This window comes from Felis catus, chromosome E2 (assembly GCF_018350175.1).
Source record: "Felis catus isolate Fca126 chromosome E2, F.catus_Fca126_mat1.0, whole genome shotgun sequence".
In the NCBI taxonomy this organism is placed as follows: domain Eukaryota; kingdom Metazoa; phylum Chordata; class Mammalia; order Carnivora; family Felidae; genus Felis; species Felis catus.
Genome location: NC_058382.1, coordinates 7,529,713 through 7,555,809, shown reverse-complemented (window position 1 = coordinate 7,555,809; position 26,097 = coordinate 7,529,713). Strand labels below are relative to the sequence as shown.

The window sequence follows — 26,097 nt, the reverse complement described above, 5'->3', positions numbered from 1 at the left end:
GTGTGAGAGTGGAAAGCCAGCACATGGGGGGAGGGGTGGTCCCCAAGAGGAGAGGGCTAAGGACGGTGGGAGGGAGGTAGTGGTTCCGCGGAGACACATGCCCAAGGATAGAAGGCCCCCGAAGCAGAATGGGGTCAAGGAAGGGGGTTTCGGGAAAAGGGAGGGGCAGGGGTTTCGCTGCCCACCAGGAGGGGTTGGGGGACCCCAGAGAGAGAAGCGCTGAAGATTGGGGAGGGGGTTGTCTCGCTCCCCAGTCACCCCCTCCGTCTTTCCCATTCTCACTTCCCAAACTCCCCGGTTCTCCCTGGTTGCCAAGGCAACCGCTCCTGCCAGGCGCGGTCACCAAGGAAACCCCGTGCCCGCCTCTCCCCCTTCCCCATCACTGGCGTGCCCCCCCCACCCCAAGCAGCAGCGGTGTGGAGGGTGGGAGGGGCAATGGTGGGGGAAGAACTCAGGCTCCCACCCCAGAAAGGGGGGCCCCAGGTCTACACCCGGCGAGCCCCCCCCACAAGCCTACATCTTCAACCCCGCAGCTGGATACGCGTAGCGACTGCCGGACGTACACCACCCCCCGCCCGTCCCCAAGGCAGCGGCGACCCCCCAACACAGAACTCGCTCGGCCCGGAGAACCCCCACCCGACTGCTTCCCCCACCCGCTTCGGCTCTCCATCAGGCCCCGCCCACTGTCCTCTGCCGCCGACCCCCCCCCCCATCCCGGAGGAGGCCTTAGACCACGGTCCCCTAATTAAGAGAATGCCCCCCACCCACCCTCCGCGGTTCCGCCTCCCGCCCCCACCCGGCGCCCCTCGGCAGCTACTCACAGCGAGGAAAGGGGCTCCTTCTCCGGGGCAGCATGCCCGGCCCGCGGGGGGAGGACCCCCCCAATGAGGCACAGGGATTTGGGGTGCGAGGCCCGCTGCGGGGAGGCGCGGGGGGCGGGGCTGCGGCCGGGCCTGGGTCTCTCGAGTTCTCCCCCCCTCCCCGGCTCCTGGATGGGGAGGGGGCTTCCGCAGCGGTAGCGGTGGGGTTCGGGGGGCCGCTCTGCCTCCTCGCTCGCCCGCCCGCCTGCCGCCCGGCCCGGCGCCCTCGCCCGCCGGCCCGCCGCCCGCCTTCCTTCTTGCCTTCCTTTCTTTCCTTCTTTCTTTCCTTGCTTCCTTCCTTCCAGCCTTCCTTCCTTCCTTCCTCCCTCCTCGGGCCGCCGGCGCCGCTCTCCCCCCACCCCACCCCCCCAGGCCCCGGCCCCGGCCCCGGCCCCCGCCTCGGACGGTGCGGCAGCGACCGCGAGCAGCCGAGAGCGGCGGAGACGGGAGCGGAATACTGATGATGGAGGGGGAGCGGGAGGGAGGGGAGGGAGGGCGCCGGGAGTGGGGGGGGGGGGAGAGGCTGCCCGGGAAGGAAAGGAGGGGGGAGAGGAGAGAGGGGAGGGAGGGCAGAGAGGAGGAGAGGGAGAGGAAGAGGGGGTAGAGACGGGAGAGAGAAAAAAAAGCAGAGGATGGGTCAGGGAGAGAAAAGGGGAGGGACGAGAGGGTGGAGGGGGGGAGGGTGGAGGGGTGGAAGAAACACAGGAGGGAGGAAAAGGGAAGGAAGGAAGAAGAGGGAAGAAGAGAGGAAGGAAATCGGGAGAGGAAGGAAAAGAGGGGAGGTGAGAGAGAGAAAGGTGGGGAGGAGCAGAGGGGAGAGATGGAAAAAGGGGAGAGAGAGAGGCAGTGTCCTGGACTGAGGGGAAGCAAGAGGGGGAGAAAGTCCTGGTACACCTTTGGTAAATATTTGCAGAATGAATGCGGGAGGGAAGGGTGAGGGAGATAGAAGGGAAGAGGGGGTAGGCAGAGGGGGAGGAAAGAGGCCCCAAAGGAGGGAAGTAGCCAGGGAGCCGGGACAGGAAAAGGCCCAGGAGCAGGGAAGTGGGGGCAGGCAGGCAGGTCCCCTTTGGGGACAATGTGGGGAGAGGGAGTGGGGGCCAGGCGCTACCTCTCAGGGCTAAGAGCCCAGGGGGAAGCCGGCAGGACAGGGAAGAGGGCCAGGAGGAGCAGAGTGGGGAGCTGAGAGGACAGAGGCTGGAGGAGGGAGCCTGAGGAGGGGGTGGGGCAGAGGAAGAGCAGGGAGGTGGGGTCCTTGAATCCCACCGTGTCCCTGCTTCATCCCCCCCACCCCCACCCCGTCACTGAGAGAAAAGGATCCTCACGTCCATTTTCATCATGAGGACACTGGGCTCTCAGAAGATCAAGGGCAGGATCCAAATGCAGAGTCCTGGGTTCTGGAAAGGGTATTTTGAAGGAGCTGGAGAAGAGGTCAGGCCCAGGCATGGAGCCCCTGGCCCAGACCTGTCAGGTGCAGGCGCCTGGAAGGGGGCAGAGAACAGAGCCCCACAGCCTCCCCACCCTCGTCCTCTCACCTCCCCCAGGTGTCGGCAGCAGGTAGCAGGTGCGGGGACACATTTAGAGTTGTGAAGGGGCGTTGCACCTCCGCTTCAGGGAGGGGGGGGGGAGGAATGCAGAGGCCCAGAGGTCACCTTGCCTTCTCCCTGCCCCACCAACTTCCTTGTCCACTCAAAATGGGGAGTAAAGAAACCCAGCAGGGGGCTGAAAGGAGGCAGCCCCTATCCAGGACACAATTTCCTTCCAGGTTCTGAAATTAGGGCAAAAATCTCACCTCTTCCTTGTCCCCCCGACCCCACCCTCAAGAAGTCAGGCTACTAACTTGGGACTTGGAGGAGAGAGAAAAGAGAACAGTTCTTTTCCTCACTCACTGCTGATGTCCTAGAGAGACCGGACTCTCTCTTTGTCCTTCTTCTCAGAGCCCCTAGAGGAGGAAGGGTGGCCCCTCTACTCCACAGGCAGAAATGGGGCACAGCGGAGGAGGCTGGTCTGGGGAAGGAGGGGGCTGGGAGGCGGGATAGGAAAGTGGCCCAGACAGACATCTGTAAGGAGCCAGAGCAGGAGACAGACCTGGAGTTCACAGGTGACAAGTGAGGTCACATTTGGGTGCAGTAGAGGCATCTGGGGGTGGGGAATGGGCAACCCACAGACCTGAGAGCTACAGAGAGGGGAAGCCAAGAGAGGAGAGACAGGCTAGGGCCACAGGGCAACAGGTGGGGTGTGGAGCTCTGGGTCCCCACCTGAGTGCTGCTCAAACCTGGCTCAGGTGAAGGGAGGACTGAATGCGTGTGCACCCCAGAGTGCAGCATAGCGTAGGCCCAAGGTCAAGGGCAAAACTGTAATTAATAATGGCAGCCAGCGTGTTCCAGGCGTACTATTACTGTGGTCAGATGCGGTGCAGAGCACTTCATGAACATCTTGTTGGCTCCTTACAACTACCCTGAACTTGACTCCCAGGGATGTGGGCAGTGGTGGGCTCAGGCAGGCCCAGGGGGAGCAGGGTCTTGGAGGTCCCTGCTGTGCCAGCATTAACCCTTTAGTTACTAGAGGGTCCCTGGGAGAGGCCAGTGCAGGGAAGAATTTCAGTATCTTCCAACCCGTGCACCTACTGGTCCATAGTCTGGAGCTCTGCCCAGAGGGTATAATCACCCTTGTGTGGCTGAAGGAGAAATGTGTTGCCATTAAGTTCACTGGGGACCTGCTGGGTACCTGGTGCTGGTCAGGGCCCTGAGAATCAGCTGGAGAACGGGCTGGAGCTGGTCCCTGCTCTCTTGGAGCGTACCTTCCAGAAGATAGGTAACCCAAGGACCTCTTTCAGATAGGATACGTTAAAAGGGGATCCTAGGCAGGAGATGGGCTGGTCGCGCATCATTGGGAGGACAGACTTGAGTCAGGGGAGGCCTCCCGGAGGACGTGGCCTTGGAGCCGAGACCCCCATGATGAGAAAGAGGCAGCCGCGAGGGTGCACAGAGAAGGGTGCCCAGGAAGAAGAAATATGGGGAGCAGAGGCCCTGCGAGGACAGCAAGCTTGGGCCGTGTGGGAGAGGAAACTAGTGTGGCGGAAGATGGCGAGAGAAAGGGAAAGTGGGAGAGGGTGAGAGTGCCAGGTTTGGCTCAAACGCGACACCAAACCTCCACAGTATTCCTCTGCCCCCTAAACTTGGCCCTAAAGCTTAGCTCAGGTGGCAGTCGTGAGTGACCTACATCCTGACCCCCACTGTTCTTCCACATTTGCAACACTCACTGGGGCCTATGATGTACCAGAAACCATATTACCTCAGAAGGGGTGGCAGTGACCCGGGGGCCCCTGTCACAATGGAGACTGAAAGGTATGTTTACGATTTCAAAAAGCCAAATGTAAATTGCATATTTCCTTTGGGATGGCATTTCAGAGGCTAACCCAAACATCAAATTTCTCTGCTTCAGGCTGTTAAGAAAAAAAAACCTTTTTTTTTTTTTTAAAGAAAAAAGTGTTTAATCCACTCAAGTGTGTTAACCGCTTTTCTCACCTGGATCAGAAGCTCTGATGGGTCGTTAGGTATACCTCTGATAAATAAAATATGGGCAAAGGAAATTGCCCCTCAATTTACTTTGGTTTTCTCAGAAAACTCTTTCCGGGGGCACCTGGGTGGCTCAGTAGGTTAAGTGTCCAACGTTGGCACAGGTTATGATCTCACAGCTCGTGAATTCGAGCCATGTTCAAGGCTCTGTGCTGACAGCTCAGAGCCTGGAGCCTGCTTGATTCTGTGTCTCCCTCTCTCTCTGCTCCTCTCCCCACCCTCAAAAATAAATAGACATTAAAAAAAAAAAGTCTTTCCAAGTGGGATCCATGGGGGACAGGGGTATCACCCCCACTCTGCCCCCACTGTTCATGTATTTTATCCAATATCCTACACTTAGCAACTGCTGTGGGCCTTCACCTCTGCCGGTAAATCATTAGGATCATCACCAATGGTGGAGAGTTCTAGGAAGGGGGAAACATCATAGTGGGTGCTAAGCTAGGCCCGAGAGCTTACCCCCAATTCTGCCCTTTACGACATCTCCAATGCAAACCCTAACCTGAATTCTTAGGAGAGATGGTGACCGCTGGAAAGTGAACATGGGGTCGGACGCTCAGCTTTCACAACAGAGTAACCTCTTGCCGTCTGCTTGTCGGGTTTCCAAAACATCTGTGGTTCGTCCTGCGTCAGGGTGGCTGACTAGATTTCCCAAAAGTGGCTGCAACAATATCCCCCACCCCATGTGCTCTGACCCTCCTCTGCGTCCCATCCCTCAGCCTGGCACAGCTTTTCTCACTTTTTATGGCCAACGGAGTGTGGCAGCAGCAAAGCCACGTGACTTCCAAGGCTAGGTCATAAATGAGATGAAGCTTCTGCTTTATGCTGGAATAGTCACTCTTGAGCCTCTGGTGGCTATATACGCGCATGCTCTGCCCTGAGGCTGCCATGCCGGAGGAAGAGCAAACGAAGCCATGTGGAGAGACCGCGGAGAGAGGCCTGACGCTATCTGAAGAGGGAAAGGTGCCCGGCCAGTGCACAGCTGCTTTAGTTCTCCTGTCATAGCACTCCCCACGATCTCACCGTGTCTACTTTAAAGACCCAGAGCCAGAACTGCCCAGAGGAGTCCTTTCCAAGTTCTTGACGCACAGAAACCTGAAGACATAACAAAATGACTTTGTTGTTTCAAGTCACTAATAACTGAGGGTGATCTGTTACACAGCAATAGATAAGTGCAACAGTCAGCAACACGGACCCCTCACACTATGGTTCTTTACCCGACCATCTCAAACCATCTGCTTCCACCGAAAGCTTGCCTGAAATAAGCATGTGGACCACGCTGGGCTTAGTTTCTAGATATTCTCCACCCCCCACCCCAAAAGAGCCAGACTTCTTGGCAAAGCAACTGCTTCCGGGTTTGGGGTGGGGCAAGTACAAAATAAACCTGGGACATCTTTTGTACCAGAAAGACAAGGAAGTGCTCAGAGACGGATGGGATCATATTACAAGGACACAGGGGCCAGCTTGAAGGGGTTCTCCTGGCAAAAACTGGGACAATTTGAGCATCAAAAGGAATGGCTGTGACAGTAACACGTTTTGTGTGTATGTCATACACACCCATAAATGCACCTATATACCTATCACATCTAGATATGACAAATATGATGATATATGATAGAATGAGATCACTAGTTTGAAGCCCCAGATTCACTCCTGCAAAGGATCATCAGGATATTCACATGTTACCTGCAGGTTACTCATACCTTTCTAAGGAGAGAAACCGTGGCCAGCACCTTAACAAGGTGAAAGCATCATTAATCTTGCGACAACCAACATTATGTGCCTCCTGAAGTAAAGCAGAATGAAGAGCCCGGCATCACTGATGGAGTTTCTTTGCCAAGAATATTTAAATTGAATCTACTAAAGCCTCAAGACCCCTGGTTCCCAAACTGTATGCTGAGGCACCCCGAGGGAACTGCAGCAAATTCACAGTGGGCCACAATGTGCTGGTGAATGGTTAACAACTAGTTCTCTGGAAAAGAGCGGTCACTGAACACTGTGACATCAACATTCAGGTACGAAGAGATGCACCGTGCCTTCTTCTTTCTTGGAAAGCCAGTATTGGCTGCCTCCTGGTTATACGATATTTAAAGTTTTCAGGGAAACAGTGATACTTGATATCTGTTAGACACCACCTGACCTACTAACTCAGAGGCAGTTTGCTGTTTCAGCAGATTTGCGCTGCATTTTGGGGGATGATAGGTCGTTGGGAGACCAGGTTTTTAGTAGTTCTGTAATTAAAGGCAAGCACTGCCCGGAAAATCTCTGAAGAACAGGATATGAAGGTGGTGGTGTCCAGTGTGATTCTGAAGTTGGAGATGTTGTATATTGCCATTCCGTTAGTAATCCGTGTGAAGAATGAGATAAAATATTTTTCTTTTAATTTATGTGCAATACTTTTTCAACTGGTGCTAAGTGGTTAGAACACAAATATTTAAGTTGTACATGTATAACCACTTAAACTAGTATTTTATTTTATTTTATTTTATTTTATTTTTTAAAATGTTTATTTTTGAGAGAGAGAGACAGAGTGCGAGTGGGGGATGGGCAGAGAGTGAGGGAGACAGAGGATCTGAAGCAGGCTCCAGGCTCCGAGCTGTCAGCACAGAGCCTGATGTGGGGCTCGAACCCACGAACCGCGAGATCATGACCTGAGCCCAAGTCAGACGCTTAACTGACTGAGCCACTCAGGTGCCCCTTATTTTATTTTTAAATTTTATTTAATTTTTTAAGTAATCTCTACACCCCATGTGGGGCTCAAACTCACAACCCTGAGATCCAGACTCCCATGCTCCACTGACTGAGCCAGCTAGGCACTCTAATAAAGGGGTATTTTAGTTAGGTGTTTCTTTGAGGCCTCAGTGCACTGTGGAAAAATTGCTGAGCCACTAAAGGCACTGTGGAGTGAGAATGGGAACCTCAGCTCCAGACCTAATTTCCATCTTATAGAAAATAGGATAGAAGAACAAGTTAAAAGGCACCATGAAGAAACAATCACACAAATCCAGACTGTGGAGCATTTACAAGATAAGTAACCTGGTCTCTTCAAAAAGTCCATATCATGGGGCACCTGGCTAGCTCTCCGTAGGGCATGTGACTATTGATCTCTGGATCATGAATTTGAGCCCCACACTGGGCATAGAGACTACTTTTTTAAAAAGTCACTATTATGGAGGAGATAAACAAGGTTGGAGTAGCTGCTCCAGATTAAAAGAATTAAAGAGATGTAACAATCAAATTCAATGCATGAAACTTGCTTGGATCCTGAGCTGAAATATTTTTTTGTAAGCCCTAAAAGACCATCTCTGGGGCAGCTGGGAAAATGTGAATTTGGTCTTGATCTTAGAAACATTAGGGAATCAATGTTAATTTTATTATGTGTGATATTATGATATTATGATTATGTAGGAGTATAGTCTTATTCTTCGGAGGTTCATGCTGAAGTATTTATGTCTGCAACACACTTTCAAGTAATTCAGCATTTGAAATGTGAATAATTGTTGAGTCTAAGTGGTGGGTAGATAGATGCTCTTTAATTTTTTTTTTTCAATTTTTCTGTAAATTTGGTGGGGATTCAGCTGAGAGAAGGAACATTTAGGGCAGGTTGCCACTTGCAGTTAACCCCTCCCCCTCCTGCATAAACAATTTCTCCTTCTTTGCACCAGATCTTTGCACTTAAGATCTTGCTAGTATCTCTCACCATAAGACACAAGAATTCCCCAAATTTCCTTTGCTGCCACATTTCCCTGCAATGCACCCTGTTCTTTGTCCTTCTCAGCAAAACTTCTAAAATAGTTGGGAAGACTCACCATCTCCACTTCGTCATGTCCTAATCTCTCTTCACACGCCAGCTGGGACGCTGCCCCCACTCCGCCCAACTGCCCTCGTCCAGGTCAACAATGGCCTCCGCGTTGCAAATCCTGGGGCCACTTCTCCATCCCTACCCTAGTCATCCACTTAGCCGCACTTGGTAAGGTACCTTCTTGAACCGGTTTCCTCTCTTGGCTTCAGTGACTCCAAACCCTCTTGATTTCCTTCTCCCTTACCAGACTCCTTTGTCTGCTTCTCCACCTTTGCTTGGCTTCTCAATGTGAGAGGACAGCCGCAGGGACCAGGCCCTCCCTGGTGCTCTGCTCTCTCTCCCTAGGTGACCGCACCCAGTTTTAACCCCCCCACACTGGTGAGTGTGGGTCTCCAGCCCTAACCTCTGCACCGAGCTCTCCCTGCATGCACACAAAGGGCTAGTGACACCTCTATTTCTCAAATGCAACATGTCCAAAACAGAGCCTCTAGACTTCCGGCCACCCCCTTCCTCCCCCCCCACAGCCTGTTTTGCTTCTAGTGTTTCATATCTCAGCAAATTGTACACCCAGAATTCATTTGTCGAAAGAATGTAGACGTTGTTCTCAATGGTGCTCTTTTTCTCATCCTCATCCAACTCATCATCCAGTCCTGTGTCTCTACCTCTAAAATACATTGCAGACAGTCCCTTCTTTCCATCCCTTCTGCCACCACAGAAGCAACAGCCACCGCCCTCTCTCCCGAGGCCAGCCAAAGGCCACCTCACAGGCCTTACTGCCACGCCTGCCTCCCTACAATCCATTCTTCACACAGCAGCCAGAGTGATCCTATTAACATGTAAATTAGATCATATTATCCCTCTACTTAAGACATTCTGAGGACTTCCCACCCTGCTTCAAATTAACTCTGCACTCCCGAACGTGGCCTCTAGGGCTCGGCACAGCTGGGCCCTGAAAGCACCACCCTCCCCTTCACTCCCTACACTCCAGCTTCTTCCAAGACAGTGAGTTCATTCCCACCTCAGGGCCTTAGCACCAGCTACCCTCTGCCTGCAACACTCTTCTCCCAGATCTTCACGGCTGGCTCCTTCAGATTTTCAGATCCCAGTTCAAATACCACCTCCTCAAAGAGACCTTCCTTGTCCAACTTGTTTAAAGGAACCATCCTACTCACTCCTGGCCACTCTTTATAACAGGACTCTGTTCTATTTTCTTCATAGCTTTGATTCATAGCTGAAATTTCCTTATTTGTTTGTTTACCTACTGCTCACTGACTGCTTTTCCTCACTGGAAGGCAAACTCCTTGAGAACAGAGACCTGCTCTATTCTCAGTGATTACTACATCCCCAGTGTATAGAAAGTGTCAGAAAAATTGTGTGTTTTCATTAAGTTTGTTGAATACGATACTTCATCCATCCAGTCTTCTACGTCCTTCAAATGTGCTTCTTGAAACAAAACCGTCCCTCAGTATGATGAAACGCTGCCTGTGTCTGTTGCACCTGCCGTGCATCAGACAGGGGCTCACGTTAGCTCTAACCCTCCCAGCGATCCCACGAGGAAGGTGCCCTTATTCTCCCTATTTTACAGAGAAGACTCAAGTTCGAAGAAGTGAGTACTTATACAAGACCACACAGGAAGCAAATTTAGATTGGATGCCACACCTGCTCTATCTGACTTCGGAGCAAATGTTCTTTCTACTCTGCTTTACTGTTTGGGACATAATTGAATCGCAACTTCTTTCCAGTGTAATACACTGGGAACTCCTGCTTAGGGCCATGATGAAATAACTGCTACCCGACTCGCCCTCCTGTGACAAACAACTTGTGCGGACAAAATATGTGAGGCCACTGTTTCCAGGCGCTGAATAAGCAAGAAAGAAGGGGACTGTGATCCTAAAACCTGTGCTATATAACCCGGTAACTTCAGTCTTGGGTATTTACCCCAGATAAATGAAAACAAGTACCGTAAGTAGCTGCACAGCTCATTCTAAGACTCAGGGAAGACTGTCTGGAGAATCTTTATTAATAATAGCATAAAACTGGGGGTGTCTGGGTCGCTAAGTTGGTTGAGCGTCCAACACTTGATTTTGGCTCAAGTCATGATCCCACGGTTGTGGGATCAAACCCTAGGTTGGGTTCTGTGCTGAGTGTGGAGCCTGCTTGGGATTCACTCTCTCTCCCCCTTTGCCCCTCTCCTCTACTTGTGCCCACTCTCTCTCTCTCTCTCCAAAATAAAATATTAAATATATATATATTTATAATATATATATTACATATATATATATAGTAATAATAACGTAAAACTGGAAACAACCTCAGCTTTCATGAATAACGGAATAGACAAATCCATTGCAGTGTATTCATAAAATGGAATACTATTTAGCAACAAAAAGAATAAACTACTCATACATTCAACAACATGAATGAATCTCATAGACATTATGTTAAGAAAAAAAGGACACAAAAGAATACATATGACATGATTCTATTTGTGTAAAGTTCAAGAAAAGGCAGAATTAACCTTTAGTAATAGAAATCAGAACAGTGGTTGCCTATGGGGTTGGGGATTAATTGGAAGCAGGCACAAGAGAACTTATTGGGTTGACGGAAATATTTCGTTATCTTGAATGACGGTACTGGTTACATGCATCTACAGATTTGTCAAGACACAGTGAATTGTAACCTTAATATCTGCATTTCTCTGTATATGTAAATTGTTCCTAAAAATAATTCATTGGCCTCTATTTCATAGAAGTTACAAAAGTAAATTCTAGATGTTTTATATATCTAAATCTAAGAGGTAAAACAATACAGCTTTTTAAAGAAAGCAGAGGTTGGGGGGTGGGAGGGAGGGGAGGGTGGGTGACGGGTACTGAGGAGGGCACCTTTTGGGATGAGCACTGGGTGTTGTATGGAAACCAATTTGACAATAAATTTCATATATTAAAAAATAAATAAATAAATAAATAAATAAATAAATAAATAAATAAAAGAAAGCAGAGGGGACCATTTTCATGTACTTGGAGCGGAAAAGATGTCTTAAACAAGACCAAATTAACCATAAAGGGAAAACATGGTAAGCTGGACTATAGTAAGAACTTCTGTTCATCAAAAGACACCATTAAGAAAGTGAAAAGGCAAGCTACAGACAAGGTGGATTCTTATCTAGAAGATATAAAGAATTCCTTGTAATCAATAAGGAAAAGTCAGACAGACCAATGGAAAAATGGGCAAACTCTTACCGTGCTGAAAGGAGCACAGATTGGTATAACCACTCTGGAAAGCAGTTTGGTAGGATCCTTGAAAGCTGAGCGTCCGCATACCCTATGACTCCCAGGGATATATCCACCAGAAATGCATACATGTGTTCACCCAAAGATACGTACAAGGACCTTTCATAGTAGCACTGCTCATAATAGCCAAAATCTAAATATAATCCCAATGTGCATTGACAACAGGATGGACGAGTAAATGGTGGCATAGCCACAAATGGCGTCCCCACAGAAATAAGAATGAGTGACCGACAATCACATGCAACGACATGGATGGATCTCGAAACAATTAGATGGAACGAAAAAAGAAGCTCATCCCAAAGGAGGCAAAACTAACCTATGGGGTTTGGAGTTAGGATAGTGAGTACCCTTGGAGTGAGCATGGTGCCTGGAAGGAAACGTGAAAGGGCTTCTGGGAGGCTGGGAATGTTCTCTTTCTTGATCTGGCTGCTGATTACACGGATGTGTTCACTTTATAGAAATTCACTGAGCTGGACACTTACAAATGGCATATTTTCCCCTGTGTATATCTATATATCTATATCGATATCTATCTATAAATCGATATATATATATCGAATATCTATCTATCTATATACTCAATATCGATATATAGATATATCTCTTTAAGCTTTTCTTTTTTTTTGGAGTAAAGTAATTCATGATTGTATTAGTTTTCTATTGCTGCTATAACAAATTACCACAAACTTGGTGGCTTAAAACAACACAGATTTATTATCTTAATGGTTTTGGAGGTCAGAAGTCCAAAATCAGTCTCACTGGGCTAAAAAGGTGTATTATGTCTCTGGAGGCTCCAGGAGAGAATCTGTTCCCTAGCCGTTTCCAGCTTCCAGAGGCGCCTGCATTCCCTGGCTCATGGCTGCATCACTCTAACCACTGCTACCCCTGTCCCATCACCTTCTCTGACTGATCCTTCTGTCTCCCTCTTGTGATGACATTAGGCCCACAAGGTTATCCAGGATAACCTCCCCCTTTCAAGATCCTTAACCTGGTCACATCTGCAAAGCCCTTTTGCCATGTAAATCAACATATTCACAGGTTCCCGAGGTTAGGATGTGGGCCTCTTTATTCTGTCTGCCATAATGATTGTGAAAGAACAGGTGTCAAAGAGAGAAAAGTAGCAAAAAAACGTCCACACTCTCACCCTCCAAATACAGTCGCTCTCTAACAGTTTGGTACATTTCCACTTAGTCTTCAAAAGCATAGTTACATTCATACTTCATGTAAAATGTGTGCATTCTGCTTTTGTTCACTGAACATTACTTCGTCAACATTTCCATGCTAAAATATATTTTTCAAAATGTCATCTAAGGTGGCTGTGTAATATTCTATTGAATGGATACAGCATAGTTAACTTAACCATTCCCTGCTAGTTGGATACCCTGGCAATTCCATTAAAAAAAAAAACTATCATAAATAACATCATGATGAGCCTCTCTGTATATAAGTCTGTTTGAGTTGCAGGTGGATTCCCAGGCCTTAAGAGCATGACCGTTTTTCCTGTGGTTGACAACCTACCGCCAAATTGCTTTCTAGAAGGGTGGCAGCAATTTCCATTCCAACAGTGCACGTGGGCAATGATGTCTGTTTCACTGCGCTCTCACCAGTGTTGAGTGGAACCTTAAAATATTTGTTGCTCATTTGATGGGCAGAAAAAAGAATCACTGAGTTGATTTAGTGCTATGACCTTGGGCTTTATCTAAAGGAACAAAATGAACAGTTCACTGCAAAGTTTTGTTAATGACTCAGTAATTCAACTCATAGGAACTTATATGAAAGAAATAACCAGACAAGTAGACAAAAAAAAAAAATGTACTCAAAGATGTGCGTTCTTTGCGATGGCAAATTTGAAAATGTTAAAATGTTAAAAATAGAGTATGGGTGACGTTGGGGAAGTCACTGTACCTGTATCCTATAGTTTTCATTTCTAATCACCATTGTCCTATTTATTAATCATTCATAAATTCATCCATCTCACACATGGATTAAACTCTGTGCTGAGAGCTGAGGATATAGTGATGAACAGAACAGTGGGAAACAAAAAGGCTGCACTCAGGAAGCTTACAGTGTTGTCTCGTAGACGGACCTACCTTACTGAAGGATCTCTTCGCCTCTGTTTGCCCTTTTAAAGAAAAAGGGGAGGGGGGTGGAAGGGTCGGAACAGATACTGTCTGTGCCCTTCCAAATCCAGTTTCTAGGTCTCTACTTCATTTACTTCTTATTCCCCTTTTAGACTGAAATCTCCTTGAGGGAGTAGAGTGGGGGATCTGCCCTCTTGTCAGCCCAGCAGGCACGTCTTCCTCTTTCAGGTAGTGGCACTGTCATTTCCCTCTGGGACCTCTTCTGGCCCACTGTGCCTTTACGTGACTTCCGTACAGCTAACCTATCATAGGTGTTAGGAGACGGTGCCTGACCTGGGCCTGGCGTCTCCCAACGAATGAAAACCAATCTCAGCACCTTTTCTGGGGTTACCAGGGAAAAGGTGTTGGCTTGACCCTGGGGCTGGTTAGCTGGCAGAAATGAAACCTGGAGCTGCCGGTGACCGTTTGCTACACTCGGGGCTGCTGCACACGTTTGGGCAATCTGTATTCTGTACAAATTCAGCCAGTGCTTGCCAAACCTATGTCCTGGATACAAGACTGTACAGCCAGATGGAAGGGATGCCTTTTTGAAATTTATCCACCCAGAGTTAGCGGCTTTTTGTAACTTGTCCAGTCCAGGGGCCTCTTTTTTTGTTTTGTTTTGTTTTATAATTCTCTCTCAAGGCACCCGGTGACCCTGCCATAACAGAGAAGAGGCTGCCTGAGAATAAAGGCAACGCAGAGGAAAGCAAAGGGGAGAAACCAAGAGACACGTTCCTGCCGCCAATGTTCGGGTGCCTGAGCCAGCCATTCCTGATGCTGACACTAGTCCTAAACTTTTCAGTTACATGAACCAAGAAATGTACACTCTTTCCCCTGCTGCTTCCCCCCACCTTTTTTTTTTTTCGTAAACCAGTTTTCACTGGGGTTCTGTTACTTCCAAGTGTAACAGAACTGACCCATCCCATGAAGGACTGCTTGCTAACTCTATCTGGTCATACTGCTCAGCACTCTCTCATTTCTCCTCTACGGGCCGTCAGTTTACTTAACTCTAAAATGAAAGAAATGAGTCAGCAGTGTTTCCTATTTCAATGCTGATTATATATGCGTGATTTTAGAGAAATCTTGTTACATGAAGTAGGGAAGGTTGAGCTTACTGACCCCATCCTACAGCTGTGATAACGGCAGTTGGGAGCAATTAAGTGATTTGTTCAAAGTTACGTAAAACAAGTACACGGAGCTGCTGGGATTTGGACACCGAGCTGTCTGGCTCCAAGTCCTGTGCTCCACTGACAGGTGGGGAAGCTGTGATCCGTATAGAGAAAGCAACTTTAAAATCACAGGGAATGGGAAGAGGGGCAATTAGCGGCAGGCTCTTCTAATTTCCACCTGGTGCTTCCCCCCCGCATTGTGCTACCTCCTGGCTGAGAGTGGCCATAAAAGCATTTTGGAAAAAAAGTCAATATATATTTCCCTATAGGACTGGTGAAACTAAGCTGACTGCTGTATTCCGTGTTGATGGGGATGTGGGAAGATGGGCTCTCAGCCCCACGGCGCGCAGAAACGAAACTCGGCATACCGGCACAGCACAGCCACCGCCTTGTCGTGGCTTCATCACGCGCGCAGGGTACCTTTTCCTACCTCTTCACTTTGTGCGGGGTCACGTGACTTGCTTTGGACAAGGGCACGTGGGTGAAAAAAAGACCACTGTGCCAATTCTGAGTCTAGGACTTCAGTGGCCTAGTGTGTTGCCATTTAGTCCTCTGAATCTCTGCTCTGGCCACCAGAGGCTTTCCGCAGGAGCAGACCCTCCCTCCGCCTGAGCCCCAGAATGGAACACCTGGAACAGATCGGAGCCAGCCAGCCCTGTAGCCTATGGCAGAGCAGCTCTAGACAAGCCAAGCTAGATGAGCCAGCACATGAGCCAGAACACATGATTATTATTTGAAGTTGCTGCGTTTTTGGTATTCGTTGCATAGCAATAGTTGAAAGTTACAGGAGATGTTTATTAAAATAAAAGGAATATACCCACATGACCTGTGATTTCACCTGTCCTTACTGACCCTAAGGAAACAGACATTGACCCAAGGAAATCTGTATAAAGATGTTCACAGCAATATTGTTTTTAAGAGCAAAGAAACAAAAAAGAACCCAAATGTCCAGCGACAGAATAGATAAATAAACATGAGTTTTCTGGAATACCATTGCAGTTCTTAAAAGAAATGGTACAGAGCTATTTAAGTAAATCTGGATAGATTTCCAAGACATATTGTTGAGTTAAAAAAGCAAGCTGCAGAACAATATGTACAGTATGATCCCATTTATGTTAAAACACTCACATCGTTGCTCAAAACAATACTACTCATTTACTATACAATACTATGCATATACTATATTACTAGATATATATACACACTTTAAGACGAAGATCTGGAAGGACCCACCATAACAATGATAATAGTAGTTACTTCCCGAGGAGATACCTAGTTTGGAAAGAGGTGATCAAAGGGGACTTCAGCTTGATCTGTAACACTGTCTTTAAAAAGCGAAGATAATCTATCCACACATTACTTGTACATTTGAAAACTAATTTTTCACAAGGGAAGAAATGTATGTGAGTACGTGTACATGCATACGGCAAATAGAAACCTAAGCTTTTATTTAAAAAAAAATTTTTTTAATGTTTATTTATTTTTGAGACAGAGAGAGACAGAGCATGAATGGGGGAGGGGCAGAGAGAGAGGGAGACACAGAATCGGAAGCAGGCTCCAGGCTCTGAGCCATCAGCCCAGAGCCCGACGCGGGGCTCAAACTCACGGACCTTGAGATCGTGACCTGAGCCGAAGTCGGATGCTTAATCGACTGAGCCACCCAGGCACCCCTCTTTTTTTTTTATTATCATTTCTTTTAATGTTTATTTCTGAGACAGACAGAGCATGAGTGGGGGAGGGGCAGAGAGAAGGGGGACACAGAATCGGAAGCAGGCTCCAGGCTCTGAGCTGTCAGCCCAGAGCCTGACGCGGGGCTCGAACTCATGAACCGTGAGATCGTGACCTGAGCTGAAGTCGTGACCTGAGCTGAAGTCGGACGCTCAACCGACTGAGCCACCCAGGCGCCCCTCTAAGCTTTTATTTTAAATGTCCTTTAGAGGCACACAAACCTGAATTCAAGTCCTGTCTCTGCCACCAGCTTACACAAGTCACTCCATCATTCTGAACTTTTGTTTTCCCACATGTAAAACCGGGATGCGAATTTATATTTAATAGGGTTGTCACGAAAAGTAAATAATATTGTATGTAAAGTCCCAAGAATAGTGTCTGACAGGTAGTGTATGTTCAATTAGAAGTTAATGCTTTTCCATTTCCCAGCCCCATCTAATTCTAACCTTGCTTCTAACCCAGGAGTCAGACTGAGATGATGGCTTTGTGGGTACCTCAGAATTTATCCCCTCTGTGGTAGGTAGAATAATGGCTCCCCCAAAATGTCCTAATCCCCAGAATCTGTGACTATGTCAGGTTCGATGGTAAAAGGGAATTAAGGTGGCTCTTCTCTGACTTTAAGATAAGGAAGGTGGCCTGGATTATCTAGGTGGGTCCCATGCAATCATGAGGTCATATTTCCACCAGGAGGGCAGAGCCTGCACGAAGATGAAGCCAATTAGAGGAAATCAGAGGGCTCAGAAATTCAAAGAGACACATTCCTGGGAACATCCTGTGAGCGCCTGGATCCATGTGTGAAGTTTGGAGCTAGCTATGACTTTTCATTTACAGTTGACCCTTGAACAGCGAGGGAGGTAGGGCGCTGACCCCATCCCCTGCACGGGTGAAAATCTCCATATACCTTTTGCCTCCAGAAACCTGAACCACTAACAGTCTACTGTTGATCAGAAGCTTTACCGATAACATATAAACAGTCAGTGAACACATATTTTGTATATGTATCATACACTGTGTTCTTACAATAAAAGCTAGAGAAAGAAAATGCTATTAAGAAAATCATAAAGCATATTTGCAATACTGTACTGTATTTATTTTAAAAAACTGCTTATAAGTGGGCCCGCGCTTCAGACGCATTGTTCAAGAGTCAACTGTATATGAGACAATAACCACTCCCCTTTTTTCAGCCAATTTGAGTTGGAATTTTCCTCTTTGCAAGTGAAATGGTCGTTTTGAGACTCTGATGAGCTAGAAACTCATTCCCTAGAGAAAAACACAGGCAGACAAAACTTTGTATACAATTCCCGGGAAACTTTTGACCCCCTGAAGTCAGGCCCCAGGTTATGAAGTCCTGCTCTGTTCTAAACATATCGCTGCCAGCAGGCATCAAAGAGAAGGAGAGAAGAGAGAAAGTCTTCAGGGAGTCCAGGATCCCTCCTTCTATTTCTGTAGAGGAGCTTTGATATGGGTCATAGACAAACGATTGGATCGAGGAATAAAAGATGGGAGCTCTCTGTGGAAGATGCAAAAAGGTTCTTTGGGAGCACTTTGCTCAGCTTCCTTGAGGAAATCTCTGCCTCTTTTAGGATTTACTGGAGGAAGGGTGTAAAATGGGGGGAAATTCAGCACCTCTTGGACGTCCTTCTTCTGTCCTCCCACACTTGGGACAACTGAAGATCAGAGAGGTAGAGTGAATTGCCCAAGATACACGGCAAATGTGTAAAGGTTTTGAATTTTGGCCTAGTTAGCTCTTTTATATAGAAAGAGCCCTTCCAAGTCTTCCTTTTCTTTTTACAATAGAAAAGAAACATGTCCCTATGGCCATGAGGTCCTATACATTTTGGCCCCTGCCTCCATGCCCTTATTTTGAACCCTTCTCCCTCTCATTCATTATGCTCCCTCCGCTGATTCTGCCTTTCTTTCTGTATCTCAAACATGACAAATGTGTCCCTGTTTCTTCCTTCTGCCTGGAATCATACTGGATAATCCACGAGTCAGACGAGATACATGTTCAAGGACCAGCAAAGTAAGGGCTTTCCGAAGGCTTTTCGGGAAAGAATTAAATATTGCAATGAAGCCATTACGGGAAAAACCAGAATATGGATCCCTTACATTGATCTTAATATTTAGTGTTTTTAAAAAATGAATATTGGCCTATAATTTTCTTTTCTCATACTTTCCTTGTCAGGTATTGGTCTCAAAGTTAGGCCAGCCTCACAAAACAAGCTGGAGAGAGATCTCTCTTCTAGTCTCTGGAAGAGTATGTGTGATATTCAAATTATTTCATCCTTAAATGTTTAGTGGAAATTGCCAGTGACAATGTCCGGACCCAGAATTTTCTTTGTGGTTAATTTTTTTTCAGTTACTATCTCATTTGTTTACATGGTTTTAGAACTAATCAAATGCTATGTTTCTTCTTGAGTAATTTCTGGTAGGTTATGGTTCTAGGGAAAATGTATTGATATTAAGTTATTCTTAATATCTAATTTTTACCTTGTTAATATCTGTAGCACCTGTAGCAATGTCCCTTTTTTAATTCCTGACATTGGCTATTTGTACTTTTTCTCTATTTTCTTTATTTCTAAAAAATGTTTTTATTTATTTTTGAGGGAGAGAGAGAGAGCGCGCATGAGCCAGGGAGGTTCAGAGAGAGAGGGGGTACAGAGGATCTGAAGCAGTCTCTGCACTGACAGCAGTGAGCCCAATGGAGGGCTTGAACTCATGAACCATGAGAATCATGACCCCGAGAGATCATGACCTGATCCAAAATCCAACGCTCAACTGCCTAAGCCACCCAGGTGTCCCATATTTTATCTATTTCTTTTAGTGCTTATCCTAGAAAGGGAAACTTACAAACTAACTTAAAAAGCTTCAATTAATCAACATGAGTAGGAAATAGTCAATCATATTATAAAACACGGATGGTGACAGTAACTAGAGTTATGGTGGGGATCATTTCATAGTGTATAAAAATCCTGAATCACTAGGATGTACACCTGAAACTAATAGGATATTGCATATCAAATGTATTTCAATAACAGAAGTTAACCAACACCCCAAAAATATTAATCAACACCTTTACTCACCTCTTTGACAATACGAGGACTTTAGAATGTAGTAACACCATATAGCCCCTCCTAACGTGTTTTATTACGCATTTATATTCTCTTTCTTTAATGTACAAGCTATTATTATTTCTGTTATTGTTTTACACGGTCAAAATCTGTTCAGATTTATTCACATATTTATCACTTTCTTTGCTTTTTATTTCTCCTTGCATCTCGGATATTCCATCTGGGATCACTTTTTTTTTTTTCCTGCCTAAATTGGAGTCCTCAAAATATTTTTTTACTAAGGATCTGCTGCTGGTGGTAAACTCTCTTCACTTTTTTAAATCCCAAAATGTATTTTGATCTCATTGAAATTTATTTTTCACTGGGTATAAAATTGGCAGCTATTTTCTATCAGTGCATCGAGCCTACTCTAGTTTCCATTGTTATTTTTAAGAAGTCAGTTGTTAGGAATTGATCTTTTGAAAGGCATCTGTTTTCTGTTATTGAGGTCCCTTTTCCTCTAGTATGCCTCAAATATGTAATAATGTTTCTAGGTGTGGATTTCTTTCTATTTATCTTGCTTATTACTCACTGGGCTTCTTGAATCTTTCAGTTAGAGTTTCTCACCAATTTTGGAAACTTGAAAAATCCACCATTATTTCTTTAACTGTTCCTTTTGTCACATTCTCACTCTCTTTGGGGGACTCAGAATAAATGCAAAGATAAGACCTTCTGGTTCATGCTCCGTGTCTCAACTTTTTTTTTTTTTTTTTTTTAGACTTCAGTTTTTTTTTATTTAATTTTTTTTTTAATGTTTATTTATTTTTGAGACAGAGAGAGACAGAGCACGAATGGGGGAGAGTCAGAGAGTGAGGGAGACACAGAATCCGAAACAGGCTCCAGGCTCCGACCTGTCAGCACAGAGCCCGACGCGGGGCTCGAACTCACGGACCGCAAGACCATGACCTGAGCTGAAGTCGGACGCTCAACCGACTGAGCCACCCAGGCGCCCCTCTCAACTTCTTTTATATGGTCTCTGCCCTGTCTCTTCCTGGTGTGTCATGGGTAATTTTGTGTGACCTCTGTTCCAGTTCACTATTTCTCTATCCAGCTGTTGCTTTTCATTTTAAGCTTATTCACTAAGTTTTAAGTTGCTACTAGTTTTTCATTTTCAAAACATCTAGGTAATATTTATAGTTTCTTCACCCCTGTAAAAAACGGCGGTCTTAGATTTTTATATAAACAAACCACATTGTCTGATAATTCCAGTATCCCAAGTGTTTAGTGGGTTTCTAGTGCCTCTTACTTCTACTGGGTTTTGTTCCTGGCACTTTTTCTACTTGTTGATGTCAGACTTGTGCTACCCGCTTTCCTTAAAAATACGTTTACCAGAATGATTTGAGGCCTTTCATGAAAGTTCTTTTCAACAGAGAAAACTTTCTGTGTGTGCTATTGTCAAGAGTTTAAAAACACTGCTAGTCGGAGACTAAGTTAAATTCACAATCTGAGGTCATGACCGCAACTTCACAAACGGGGGCCAATTTACTTCTTGTTTCCCTCCCCTCCCTGAGGGTATAGCCATGGCTTTCCCAGTGTGGTGTGGACTCCCCACCTTGGTTGGGCCCGAGCTGTTTTTTATTGCCCTCACCTAAGAAGCCATCCAAATAAAAGTTCAAATTTGCCAGGATTGTAAAATCCCCTCAGGGCAGAAGTATTCCGACTACTTCTCTGGGTTCTTGATTTCCCTTCAGTTATGGCCTGATAAGTCTTGTGACACCTTCAATGCTTTTAAGACTTAAAAAAAAATTTTTTTTTTAGCCAACACGTTTAGTTGTTGCAGTGGGAGGCTTGGTCTGAATAACCTAGCCTGCTTTTTTTTTTTCTTTTCAATTTTTAATGTTTATTTATTTTTGAGGGAGAGGGAGACAGCGCAGGCAGCGAAGGGGCAGAGAGAAAGAGAGATGCAGGATCTGAAACAGGCTCTAAGCCATCAGCACAGAGCCCAATGCGGGGCTCGAACTCACAAACCGCAAGATCTTGATCTGAGCCAAAGTCAGATGACCAACCAACTGGGCCACCCAGGCGCCCCAACCTAGCCTGCTATTATCAACAACTTCAATTATTCTGTCCTCTCAGCTTTGCTTAAATTTTCTTCTTGGCTCTTGGGGCACCTGGGTGGCTCAGTCAGTTGGGTGCCCAACTCGGGCTCAGGTCATGATCTCGCGGTTCGTGAGTTCCAGCCCCGCGTCGGGCTCTGTGCCGACAGCCCGGAGCCTGCTTCGGATTCTGTGTCTCCCTCTCCCTCTGCCCCTCTCCCTCTGCTCTGTCTCTCTCTCTCTCTCTCAAAAATTGATATTAAAAATTTTTTTGTTAGTATTTTCTTCTGGGCTTTTAATACTACTTGACGTTATATAAATAAATAAATATATGTCTTTGCCGACCACGTTGAAAGCTCCATGGGCACGTGTACTTTGTCTCGTTCACGGCTGTGTCCCCAGCATCCAGAATAGCCTCCGGCCTATAGTGCGTGTTCAATGTATGTTGAACGAACGAATGAATGAAAAAAGCGATTTTGCCACTTGTGCTGTGGCTACAGTGGGCCAAAGCAAAACGGCTAGGGGGATTCAGAAACATGGTCCCAACTCCAGAATCCGTGTGGAGACGTTTCAAAACACAATCCCAAATCAAGGTCACAACTTACCAAAGCGGCATAGAGAAGACAGCTCAAGGCTCCATGGTTTCCGGTGCTTGCCAGGATGAGGTGCTGGGCCGGGGAGTGAGTCTCGCTCAGTTGGTAGCCACGGGCTGCGGTGTCCCTTTCACCCTCTCCGCTGTTTTGTTCGCTTCGCCACCCCTCTTTGCTTCGGCCTGTCGCCCTTCCCTCCCGCTGAGTCTCAGGTGACTGGGCCCTTGTTTTCTTCCTCTTTGCTCTGGACTCTCTGTTCACCTCTATGACTTGCTCTCTGTCTTGCTGTCCCCGTCGTCCCCTGTTGTGCCTCGGTCATGTTCTCCTTCTCCCTCTGTCCTCCTCTGTAAGATGTGATGCCAGTTTCTTTCCGGACTCTGCCCGCAGCCCGACTCCCTAGCTTCATCTCCAGGATGCCTGCCAGGCCGCCCTTCTTCTGGGTCACCAATCCCTTGCTCTGCCCCGCTCCCCTTCCTGGTCTCTATACCTTTCATGTTTCTACGCTCTGTTCTTGTCTCCACCCCCTTTGTCACGGTCCCTCTGTCACCATCCTTTCTGCCTCTGTTTCTTCATCTGTCACAGTGTCATGGAGTGTGCTTTGTTACTCGCACCGTGGTATTGTCACCGCTATCGCTATGCTCTCTGCGTTTGTGCACGGCTGCGGTTCCCTCGGTCTCCTCTGTCTCTGACTCCTCCGGCCCTGTCCCCTCCCATTCTGAATCCTCCAACGCTGCCCCCCACTCTGCTTCCATTTCCTCGATTTCCGTCATGGGCCCCTCCCTGCCTCCGAAGCCTCCAGCTCTGTCTCTGTCACCTCCGTTCTGTTCCCTCTATTACTCGGCCACTTTCCGTTTTCTCTCTGTCCCCTCCGTGTACTGGTGTGCGCCTTATCTAAGATTGTTTCCTGTATCTCCAGCGTTGTTGTCTGTATCTCTGCCCCCTCTGCCTGCAGCTGTTCTCTCTTTGCCTCTGTCACTGTGGCCTCCAACTTTGGCTCCGGCGCCTTCTCTATTTTTGTCACTTCTCCCTATATTACTTCTGTCTGTTATCTCTGTCTTCTCTCTCTCTCTCTCTCTCTCTCTCTCTCTCTCGGTCGCTGTCCTCTGTCTCTGTCGCCTGCATGTGTCTTCCCTGTCTCTATGATTGTCACCTTCTCCATATCTGCCACTGTCCCCCTTATCTCTTCCCTCTCCATCACTGTCCCTTTGGTCTTTGTCCCTTCTGTCACTGTCCTCTCTCTCTCTCTCCCTGACACCGTTCTCTGTCTCTATTACTGCCCTCTTGGTCTCTCTCTTCTTTCTTAGGCTCCCTGGTCTCTGTGCAGACCCCCTCCCCGGGGGTCTTGTCTCCGTTCCCCTCTCGGCCTCTGATCTGGCTCCGTCTCCAACACCTCTACAGCTTTCTCCGCTGTCTGTGCGACTCGCCCCTTTGCCCCTGACGACCCCTGGGTGTGATGCCACTTCCGAGGCGGTCCCCTCTGTTGTCTTCCCTAACTCTGTCCTTCTCTGCGGCCGTCCTCGGACCCTGCCCGTGAGACCACGGGCTCTACCTCGTCTCTGTAACAACCCCCTCCACGCGTCCTGATCGCGGTCGGGGGCTCCCCTCCCCGCCTCGCCGTCTTGCCGTCACTTCCGGCTTCCCCCTCACTTTCTAACACCTTTGCCTCGTCTTCTGCTCACGTGGGTTTGCGTGTGTGGCAGGTCTCTGTCCCTTTAGGGCTCCGTTCCTTCCGGCCCGTGTCTGGCCGTCTCTCTCTTCGGGGCGCTGACCCTCATCAAGGAATTTTATGGGGCCACATCCCCTCCCAGGTCTTTTCTGGCGCAAAGGAGCCCACCTCGGTCCACCTGCCTGGCCTCACCCTGGCTGTCACCCTCGCGCCTCTCGCCTCATGCCGCGCCTCCAGCCCTTTCCCGCCCTTTAAGCCTCCGCGCGCTAGGAAGAAAAAAAGAAAAAGAAAAAAGAAACAAACGCGAGCGCATGCGCACCCACCGACGCACTGGGCGGGGCGGGGGTGGGGGGAGAGCGCGCGACCTGCAGGCGGGCTCGCGGGAGCTCGCGCGAACTCGCGCCGGCGCTCACGCGCTCCAGGGGCCTGCTCGGCAACTGGTGACGTCACGGGGGCGCTGTCCCGCTCTGTGGGCTGCCTTCAACCAGCACGCGCTTGCTGGAGCAAGTGGCCAAGCGTTGCCAAGCGCCAGGTGGCGCTCAGCGCCTGAGCTCACCAACTCTGCAAACCCTGTGGAGACTCGTGTCGTCATGGCAACTCTGCCCCATCTAATTGGATACCTGCACTATTTCGTTGGATCGGCACCTCTGATTGGATGCCTGTATCTCGTTGGCCGCCGGGGAATTTTTATCTTCCCTTCCCCTCAGCATTTCTCTCTCTCGGCCGGGGTTTCTCCCACCAGGCACTGGCAACGTGGAGACGGAAGGTGACTTGAGGCACCAGGGGGCGTGAGGTGTGTGGCACCCGGCCGGAGTCAGCGGACCAGATTGGCTCTCTCAGACACAGCCTCCCTTTCCCCGCCAGAGGGCGCCACGGTGCGCCCGGGTCCTTGGAGGCCTTGGTGACTGGCGACGTCACAAGAGAGCCACTCTTGATTGGCTACCTCTCTCCACCAGCCGAGTCGAAAAGGCAGGCCTGGAGAACTCTATCAGAGGGGAAAGGAAGCAACTGTGTGCCCAGGAATAATGAATGACCTTGGCCTCAAATACTTAAGTATACAAAGGGAATTCACCTTTATTTTGTCTTCTAGTCTCTAATAATCACACCCAGACATGCAAGCTGTTATTAGCGTCGACACCTACTGCAGCTATGGACCCGTAAAGCGGACACCTGTTGTTTTTCTCAGCTGAAACCCACGATTTAAAAAAATTAATTGCCTTTTTAAAAAGCAGTTTTAGGTTTACAGAAAAAAAAAATGGAACGAAAAGTACAGAGCTCTCATTTACCATTAGAGGGGACCATATACCCTATGGTCCTAATTCCCTCCACCCTCGTAGGCCTACCCCTAATTCCCCCTGTTATTAACATCATTCATTAGTGTGGTACATTTGTCACAATCGAAGGACAGTAGTGTATGAGGCCACTTATATGAGATATCTAGAGTAGTCACATTTAGAGAGACAAAGTAAGATGACAAATGGTGCCAGGGGCTGGGAGGAGGAGGATTGGGAAGTTATCGTTTCATGGGTATAAAGCTTCCATTCTGCAAGATGAAAAGAGTTATGGAAAGGGGTGCCTGGGTGGCTCAGTTGGTTGAGCCGCTGACTCTTGATTTCGGCTCAGGTCATGATCCCAGGGTCATGGGATCGAGCCCTGCCCCTCTCCCCCTCTGTCCCTCTCCCTCACTGTGCTCTTTGTCTCTTAAATTTAAAAAAATGGAGATTGGTTGCACGACAACGTGAATGTACGTGACACTAATAAGCTGCTCACTTACAGGACAGTTCTGGGGCACCTGGGTGACTCAGCGGGTTGGGCATCCAACTCTTGATTTCAGCTCATGGTCCCAGGGTCATGGGATCGAGCCCCGTGTCAGGCTCTGTGCTGAGTGTGGAGCCTGCTTGGGATTCTCTCTCTCTCTCTTTCTCTCCCCCTCTGTCCCTCTCCCCGACTCGTGTTCCCTCACTAAAATGATGATAATAAAAAAGAATCAGAACAGTTCTGTGATCCCCAAATGTTCCTTTGTGTCAGTGTGTAATCAGTCTCCCACCCCCACTCCCTCAGCCCCAGGCAATCCTGATCGATTTCTGTCCCTATAGATTAGTGCTCCCTTGTCGGCAATTTCACATAAATGGAGTCATGCTGTTTGTACTC

The 26,097-nt window shown here is 47.8% G+C and overlaps 1 protein-coding gene across 2 annotated transcripts in view; it reads right to left on the bottom strand.

Moving 5' to 3' along the window:
* Positions 1-24,168, bottom strand: part of LRRC4B (leucine rich repeat containing 4B) — a 63,013-nt gene extending 38,845 nt beyond the window's left edge. The window contains exon 1 of one of the 2 annotated variants that reach the window (XM_023245954.2): positions 22,296-24,168. The gene's annotated coding sequence lies outside the window, so the exon portion shown is untranslated. Of the gene's footprint in view, positions 1-821; positions 1,090-22,295 lie in introns of those variants that run through there. The other variant, XM_023245952.2, reaches the window with a different exon arrangement.
* Between the last annotated feature and the right edge of the window lie 1,929 nt (positions 24,169-26,097).